Here is a 10,015-nt window from a genome sequence, read left to right as displayed (position 1 = left end):
TTTACCTTTCTGTAGATGTATTAGATGCCGTGTTGCCCCATGGTAGCTAATTTTACATGTCCACTTGACTGAACATGTGGTGTCCAGACATTTGGTCAAACATCATTCTGAGTATATGTGTAAGTAAGAGCTCTACTTTCAATGGGTAGATTGAGTAAAGCACATTGATTTCTCCAGTGTGAGTGGCTTTCATTTAATCAGTTAAAGATATGAATAGATCAGAAAGGCCTGAATAAGAGGAAACTCCTCTGTCTGATTTCTTTGAGCTGGGAATTGGTCTTTACCCACCTTTAAACTCATACTGAGAGATCAGTTCTTCTTGGTCTTGATCCTGCCAGCATTTGGCCTGGAATTTGTATCATTGGCTCTCTTGGTTCTCAGGCCTCGGACTGAAACTCAAACTATACCATTGGTTCTTCTGGATCCCCAGCCTGCTGACTGAAGATTTTGAACTTGTTAGTCTCCATAATTACACAATTGCATAAGTAAATTACTCAATAAATCTTGAGTTGCACAAGTGTGCAAGTAGAATGATGCAAGTGGAATTAAATTCACTAGTTAGTGCAAGTCTTGGGCAATTGAGAGAAGGGAGGAAATACTCATTGTAGTAGAAGCAGTGGAATTAGAATTGATTCACTGAAGAGGGAAAATTATAGGCATAGGTCTATTAATCAGCACTTTAAAGCAAAGGGGAAAAGTCAGAAAGTCTTGTAGGCAGCATTAAAGAAGTCCTCATCATCTGTAGCCTATAGTCATAAATAGCTGAAGTTTAGGCAAGGAACTTAATATCAGGAGTGTCAAAAATTCAAAGAAGGCAGAATTCTAAGCCTAAAAAATTTTGCTATTCCAAATCCATAGCTCTCACAGGGAAGAAGTGGGACCGTTAGACATGGAATGGAGATATACTGATAGGCTCTTTTACAAACCTTGAATCCCCAGATTCCCCTGAACCCTTTGAGCCTGCATTAATGTCTTATATTCCTAATTTCTATTAGTTTAAATTTTAATGCTAGAATTTGTACTTGATTCTATTTTACTGATTTAATTTCTCTGCTAGAATTCTCCATTTTATCTTTTTATTTTCTTGAAAACATTGGTCACATTTACTTTAAATTTGTGTTAAGTCCAACACCTAATTTTTCTAAGAATGTTTCTATTGTCTATATACTTTCTCTTGCGTTTTGTTCCTCTTATTAGTGATAATTTGTAGGTAAATGTGTAGTATTACATATAAAAAATGGAGAAATAATAGAAAATTTTATATTATCTTGCCTTTCTCTATAGAGGGTTTACTTTTGCTTCTTGAAGGCTAATTGGCTACAGGGAGAGTGTGTTAATACATTGTATGAATGACCTGATTAGTAAGTGACAGATTAAGTGCCACAAATAGCAAACAAGAAAACAAACAAATAAATTTCAACATTCTTTCATTTGTGCAGGAATACCTTTTGGTCCTTATAGAAAATATTTTATCTCCCTTTAAAAATGGAGGCTTATGACAAATTCTAAGTTATATAAAATAACCATAAAAGCATAAATTGTACCTTCCCCAAGTACATTTTGAGAACTTTTTTGATAAGTGAGGCAAAGATATTTTAGATGTTTACAGTTGAGGTGGGTTAAGAATATTACAGTAATTAAATAGGTTGAGTGTACAGACCAGGAGGTAAAATAAAAGCTAATAGAAATTGAAGCAAAATATGCCATCAAGAATTTTTTTGGAGTAATTTTGATCAAGTATCAATAGAAAGGGCTAACAAAGTCATAAAATAGCCTCTATTCAAAAAAAAGAAAGAAAGAGAACACTAAAGAAGCTGTTGTAAAGACATTCCTCATAACAATGAATAAAGAAGCCTGGCTGTGGACAAAGTGGATGTTGGGGTCCAAAGAAAATTACCAAACACCTAACTAGTCATTGAAGGGTGTGGGAAGAACTATTGGAAGTGGATGATTGCAAAAAAAAAATAGTAATTTTGTTGTTTATTATAGCAGTGAATAGCTGATAACTGCAATTTTATGAAGACTTTGTAGAGCCATCCCATACCACAAACACAATCAGGGGCTCTAGAGGAAGTGACATGACACATTTCATCTCAACAATGCAAACAGGTGCTAAGTATAGGGTTTGCTGTTTGTCACAGCAGGGAATGCAGTTGAAGATAGCTCTGCCAAGCCTAACTCATTATAGTGATGGTCACTCTGTTGAGATTAGTCTAAAAGCCATTTTAAAGTATCCTATTCTTTTAGTAAAGGGGTTTGCTGCCTATTTCCTGTAACAAAGTTTTTGTTGATCCTTTTTTTTGCTGTGTACTTTTTCTAACCGGTTACATTTGACAGTCTTGGGTCAAATAATCAAAATAATAGCATTTTAATACAATGTGTGTGTGTGTGTATATATATATATATATATACAGTGCACCCACATGGCTATTAATTTCTAGTTTTACTATACATACATGTGAATATACATAAATATAGTAACCTACATAATATATAGGTTATATATTTATATATTTGTTTATGTATATGTGATCTTACAAAGCATAAGACAGCTCCCCTTCCAACAGGGAATTATTCAGCCCTAAATTTCAGACTGAGAAACTGTGCATAGATACTCTTTCTTGCTAAAATTTTAACAGACATATGTGAAGCAACACATGTCAGTTGAGTGCCTACAGTATAACATACACTGTCCTTTAAAATGAGGATAGAATCAGGACTCAATTCAAACAGCAACTTTTTGCAAATTACACAATATTTGCTGCCATCTTCCATAATATGTTGATAATAATTAAGTCTGTGATAATTCTGATGTTACTGGTATTCCTTGGAAGAGCGAAATGCATAATTGGTTAAAACTATATGCAGAGACCCTAATACTATGACCCACTCATCCCAGTTTTCCCAAGACAGTTCCAGTCTCAGCTCTAAAACCCCACATCCAAGGAAACTCAGTCCCAGGCAAACCAGGATGGTTGGTCACCTTAGTGAAAATAGTAATAAATGAGAAACATAAGCTCTCACCAATAAGAGCCCTCACATTTAAGTTTCCAAAAACAGACAGCAAAATATGAATGAATACATGTAACATATTTTTTCAAAGTACAGATAAGTGATTTACAAAGTGAAAAAGAATGAATTTCAGGATGATTCGACATTTTGGTAGTAGCAACACGGTGTGTTAATTTGGCTAATTTAGAGAAGAAACAACTAATAATTCAATTTTAATTAAGTCCCTAAACTAGGGCTCCAACCCAGCCTATATAAACAACAAGGCATATCAGAAATGTACGTAAGACACTTGCTTTCTACTCCAGGAATTGTTGATAATTAGCTGTGTGACCCTAAATAAGTCACTTAACTTTTCTGAGTCTGAATTTCTCTTGCAAATTAAGAGTTCCTTAACTTGCAGTTTAGGGTAAGATGGGCATTTTTATTTCTGCAGTGCCTTCTAGGTCTAAACTTCTGAAATAGAATCTTTCCAATCAAGATTTAAATTACTTGTACTTTGTCCTCAGACAGAATAAACATCATGGCACCTATTTCTGTCCAGTTGCTACTCCAACAGTTAAGTAGAAAATAATTGGCCTTTTTCTGTTTGAGCAATGTTATTTATTGTTTCATCAGGAGTTATATGGTGACTAGAAATTTATTGTTATGTCACATTTTACCTGCTGGGAAGGGATAGCAGCTAATAATGCAACTGTTTACAGCAAAATGCATTTGTACAAAAGGATTTGCCTTCTGTGTGAAGTTGATGAGGGATTTTGAGCTAGTTTATTGCCTCCTCATGACTTCTTAAAAAGACTTTCCACTTGCTGGGCAATCATTTAAAAAGCAAAGTGAAGTTTATAGTTATATATCCCTTTGTGGCTTATATAAAGGGGACAAAGAGTCTCTTAATGGTGAGATATTTAAAACCATTTTGGAGGGCAATCATCATAAGCAATTATCTCCCCAGTGACTGTTCTTCCAGGGCTCTTTTTGCTATATAGACTTCTTAATCCCATGTGCCTTAGAAGCCAATGATCTGGTTTGGAAACCAGCTCAATTCCTTACTAGTTTTGACATTGTGGACAGAATAATTACCCTCTTATACAAATCAGAGATACTATTTCCTTTATTATAGAGTTGTTTGCGGTTAAGTGGGATAATGCAAAAGTGCTGTGTACAGTACTTGTGACATACAAACTCCTCAATAAATATTCTCTAGAACCATGCTTGTTAAAATCCAACAAGCATGGTTCTAGCGAATTTTGGGACAGATTAGTAATCAGGCAATGCTCACCATTTGGCACTACAGATAAACTTTTTAATGTACCTAAGTCACTTTTTTGCTGTTATGCCAGGATATTATAAATGTGGTAAATTTCATGGTAGTTAATAAGTGAGAGCTTGGATTTCAGGTATTTGAGATCATAGCTGTCTCTTCTAAGTGTGGCATTGATGAGCATAATTAAGTACTTTTAGTTGAGAGTAAGTGCTTATCAGTAAACATTACATGGACACTGGAACCATGAAATATGTGAACATTACATATGTGTTTACATAAACAATTGACAAAAAATATAAAATTAGGTTGACTCATTTTTAGAAAAAATACTAAGACTGTCACAGGTTTAAGTAAAATAATTTTTTCTCCTGTTTTCTTTTTATAAAAACAAGAAAAATTTTCACACTTTTCTAGAAAGAAAATTATTTTACACAGGGGAAAGCAGTTGATTTGAAAATGAAATAGTCTTCAAAACCCAAGTTCACAACCAATGTCTTGAAATTTAAAAGAGCTTTGCCTTATCTAAGGTTAAAAATTGATTGTTTTATAGACACAAATAAGGATTAGATAAACACAAATAAAATAACCCATGAAATGTCTTTTATGGTACAGAATAGAATGCATTCAAATTGCTTTGTTTTGTTTTGCTTACTGACAGGGTAAAGAAGAAAGTGAAATTTTAAAGATTTAATATCTAATTTTGCTATTTAAAGAGGTTTTATCTCCCTGTGTGCAATTTTCATGATCTAATGACATCTCCCTAAGTCTTGAAACCATCATTAACCTTTACTATCTCAAAAACACAAGGATAAGAGTGTATTCGTATCATATTTCTATTCCATGATGTAAGGTATTTTCTGATCACATAAATGCCTCACTTCCAGGAAATATATAGAATATTTTTTGAAAATATATCACCATAAGTCTCAGTACAATAATGAATTTGATGTAACAGTGAAAGTCCACATAGAAATATGCAAAACAAAACAGAGCAAAACAAAAACATCCTGTGGAATAACTTAGTTTTATAGTATTAAAGCTTTTTCAAATATTAATACTAATAGAAGAGACTATTCCCTTCTTTTTTCTGAACCTTAGAAATTTCCAGCTTTCTGCTCTCCCTCTAATGAAACCTATGTTTATTAATATTCTACCATGTTAAAAAATGGTATATTAATTATGTCTTGGAAAGCTGTCCCTAAAAGGAAATTGTCATCATGTATGAAGGAAACATTAACAGTGGTTTCAACGAAAGACAAGTTTATTCCTTTTGTGCTTTCAAAGCCATCAAGTTTTAAAGGATTACCCATTCCTTCTCAATAAAATCTCCTTAGGCAAAGTTTGTCTCTGTGCACATATGAATATAGCTGTGATTATTCTTGGGATTTTTCTGTGTCCTTTACAATGCATTCTGGAGGCAAAGTTAGGTTTTGGTCAATTGTGTTTTAGTTTTAACAAAGGTACCATCAAACACAGAATCCAATTAAATAATCAAGTGAGTGAGGCAGCACCTGAAAAAGTAAAAAGTGAATACATAATTAATTATGTTTGATAAAATGCCTATAACCCATGTTTCTCTATTTGCCTATTTATCCAACTATAGTAACAGAGGTAAAGAAAGAATGGAAACAACTCTGTCCTCAAAAATATCTCAGCTTGGCACATGGTTATTAACTGATAAAACAAATGCATATATCAAGATGATCTATGTATTTCACATTTACATACATTAATAATATGTATTATATGCATTATGTATATATTTGAATAATTTTCATAGTATATTTTTAATTATTAAATACTTAAAATATTTAAAATTTATATTATATTAATATATTTCAACATATAATATTGTTAATAACTTCTAATCCTCAAATTTTTAAAAAGATATAACTGAAGCTCAAAGAAAATCAAGCTTTTCTCTCAAAAGCATATACTTAGTGACATCCCCAAACCTATGGTATAAATTCATCAGTGTTTTTTAAACGTTTGAGGTCATAATTCCTTTAATAAATAGAAAAATCTTATCCTTGTTCTAAAAATTCTGATGTATGCCTTCTACCACAGTAATCCAATTTGCTTCTCTTTTGAAAAGATAAAATCCTCTCAGAATCCCTGCAGTCTAAAAGATTTTGTACATCACGACTTAATTTCTCTTGTTTGAAATGTAAAAGTAATGCTGTCCATTTATAATATAGATTACATGATAACATTCATGCTTTTTAGAAGCATACTCCCACCTTTTATAAAATGTCAATACCTTCCCACTGGGGGTGAAGTTGTAGAAGCTCATGCTTTTTCTTTCTTCTGTACTATGCTATTCTGAATTTTCTGTCAGTGAAAAATCAGCACCTTAAATGGTCATAAACTAACAAATCCTGAGGAACTTCAAAAGTGCAGGGCTATCTGGTATTTATCTCCTTTTGGAGGGTGGTGGTACATAGCAGGCTTACAAAACTTGTTATAATGATTCATGAGTGGCTGTGTGTGAATGAAAAACTAGGATTTCACCAGTTGCAGAGTATTTGCTATGTCAGCAACATGGAATATTTACCCTGTTCTAATAATCATAACACTAGACGTGGATATTGCTATCCTGTTTTTTTTTTTCTGAGATAAGAAAAGTGGGTTTTAGGAAGCCGAGAAAATCCCCAAGGCAATGTGTACAGAAATATGTGTTATGGTTTCCTGACTTCAAAGCCCTCTGCTTTCTGTTATGCTGTGCTATATTATTAAGAATTAAAGGGTCACTTTTGGAAGTTCGGTTTAAGACACTGGTAACTCAGACAGTGATGAGTTCTTATCAAAATCATCTGAGGCACTATTAAATATACATATTCTCTTGTACCAATTCAGTTTTAATAAACATGAATCTCTCAGTGTGTGATCTTGTAGTATACAAATTTAAAATCTTCAGGTTACTGTGATATACAGGTAAGTTTGAAAACTACTCAACCTTACTCAAAATTTACTAATCCCATCTACGCATAATTTGACACCTCAATATACATGTATATAGTCACAAAGTAATGATTTCTTATTCCATACAAAAATACAAAAAAATTAATTCAATATGGAGATTACAATTGGAGTAATAACCACAGAATATATGCTTTGTTTATTTGAGGTTATATGTTGGCAATAAGAAACCCAAAATTTGGAAGAACTTGTTTCTGGTTTCATAAGCAATGTTTCATAGTCACGAGATAAAACCAAGTAGGGCGGGAGTTGCCAAGATGGTGACATGAGTAGGACAGCAGCAATCTCCTCCCAAAATCATATATATTTTTGAAAATACAACAAATACAACTATTCCTAAAAGAGAGACCAGAAGATACAGTACAATAGTTAGGCTACACCTACATCTGCGAGAACTCAGCACCTCATGAATGGGGTAAGATACAAGCCGTGTCCCAGTGGGACTAGAGTGCTCCCCCCACCCCAGCCCACCTGTGGGAGGAAAGGAGTCAGAGAGAGGAAGGAGAGGGAGCCTAGGACTAATAAACACCCAGCCCTAGACATCTGCACCGGGAGCACAGACACACAGTGTGTGGTGTGCTGGATATTAGGGAAATGGAACAGTAAAACCTGTGAGCCAGTGCCCCTGGGACAAAAGAAAAGCGAGTGCTTTTTGAAAGTCTTAAAGGGACAGGGGCTTCACAGCTGGATGGAACAGTCCCAGAAGACTCAGACCAGCAGGCTGGGAATCCAGGGAATTTCGGTGCCCTAACCCCCTGGGTGGCAGTACAGCTCTGGGGCCCCTCAATGCAATAAACAACCACCCATCCATTCCACCTTCCGTGTGGCCCCACCATAGAAGGGGAGCAGCCTCAGAGCAGCCAAGCCTACAGCAGCTACACAGAGGCTCCTCTGCAGCCACCTGGGTCAGACTAAGAGGCCCTGCCAGCACACAGCAGCCCAGCACAGACAGAATGGTTGCTGTTCTTGAAGGAGAGCACACCCGGCATGCCTGCCACACCCTGTGTGGCTCTGGATGGCCCCAGTGGGTGCCCCACCCACGGCAGCTCAGGAAGCAAAACCAGAAGCTGCTCCCCATGTGCAGGACATTGTTCTACCAGCTGACACATGCACCAACTTCCTACGAGTACCTCTATTGCCATGGAAAGGCAGAAGAATTTGATCCAGTCCAGAATTATACAGACAACCCCTGAGAGAGAGCCTGGAGAGATAGATTTAACCAAACTTCCTGAAAAAGAATTCAAAATAAAGGTCATAACCATGCTGATGGACCTGCAGAGAAATATGCAAGAGCTAAAGGATCAAGTTAGGAGGAAGAATACAGAAATAAAACAATCTCTGGAAGGACTTAAGAGCAGACTGGATGAGGTGCAAGAGGCCGTTAATGGAAAATAAATCAGAGAACAGGAACACAGAAAAGTTGAGGCAGAGAGAGATAAAAGGATTTCCAGGAATGAAAGAATATTAAGAGAACTGTGTGACAAAGCCTAACAGAACAATATTCGCATTATAGGGGTACCAGAAAAAGAAGAGAAAAAAAGAGATATAAAGTGTCTTTGAACAAATAATTGCTGAAAACTTCACCAAACTGGGGGAGGAAATAATCTCTCAGACCATGGAAGCCCACAGATCTCCCAATGCAAGGGACCCAAGGAGGACAACACCAAGACACATAATAATTAAAATGGCAAAGATAAAGTACAAGGACAGAGTATTAAAGACAAACAGAGAGAGAAAAAAGGTCACGTACAAAGGATAACCCATCAGACTATCATCAGACTTCTCAACAGAAACTTCACAGGCCAGAAGAGAATGGTATGATATATTTAATGCAATGTAACAGAGGGGCCTTGAACTAAGAATACTGTATCCAGCATGATTATCATTTAAATATGAAGGAAGGAGGGATTAAACAATTCCCAGACAAGCAAAAGTTGATGGAATTTACCCCCGACAAACCACCTCTATAGGATATTTTAAAGGGACAGCTCTAGATGGAAGCACTACTAAGGCTAAATAGATGTCAACAGAGAAAAAAAAATCAGAGCAAAGAAAGCAGACCAACCAAATACTAACTAAAGGCAAAAAATAAAAACAACTACTCCCAAAAGCAGTCAAAGGAAACACAAAAGAGTACAGAATAAAACACCTAAGATATAAAGAATGGAGGAGGAGTTATGAGAAGGGAGAGAAAAAAAGAATCATCAGACTGTGTTTATAATAGCTTTCAAGTGAGTCAACACAGACTGTTAGATAGTAAAGAAGCTACCCTTGAACTTTGGTAACCACGAATATAAAGCTTGCAATGGCAATAAGTCCATATCTTTCAATAATCACCCTAAATGTAAATGGACTGAAAGCACCAATACACAGAGTAATAGAATGGATAAAAAAGCAAGACCCATGTATATGTTGCTTACAAGAGACTCACCTCAAACCAAAAGACATACACAGACTAAAAGTCAAAGGATGGAAAAAGATATTTCATGCAAACAATAGGGAGAAAAAAGCAGGTACTGCAGGACTAGTATCAGACAAAATAGACTTCAAAGCAAAGAAAGTAACAAGAGATAAAGAAGGACATTACATAATGATAAAGGGCTCAGTCCAACAAGAGGATATAACCATTATAAATATATATGCACCCAACACAAGAGCACCAGCATATGTGAAACAAATACTAACAGAATTAAAGGAGGAAACAGAATGCAATGTATTCATTTTAGGAGACTTCAACAAACCACTCCAAAGGACAGATCCACC

Source organism: Manis pentadactyla, chromosome 10, assembly GCF_030020395.1.
Source record: "Manis pentadactyla isolate mManPen7 chromosome 10, mManPen7.hap1, whole genome shotgun sequence".
In the NCBI taxonomy this organism is placed as follows: Eukaryota; Metazoa; Chordata; class Mammalia; order Pholidota; family Manidae; genus Manis; species Manis pentadactyla.
Note: the sequence above shows the minus strand (reverse complement) of the source record.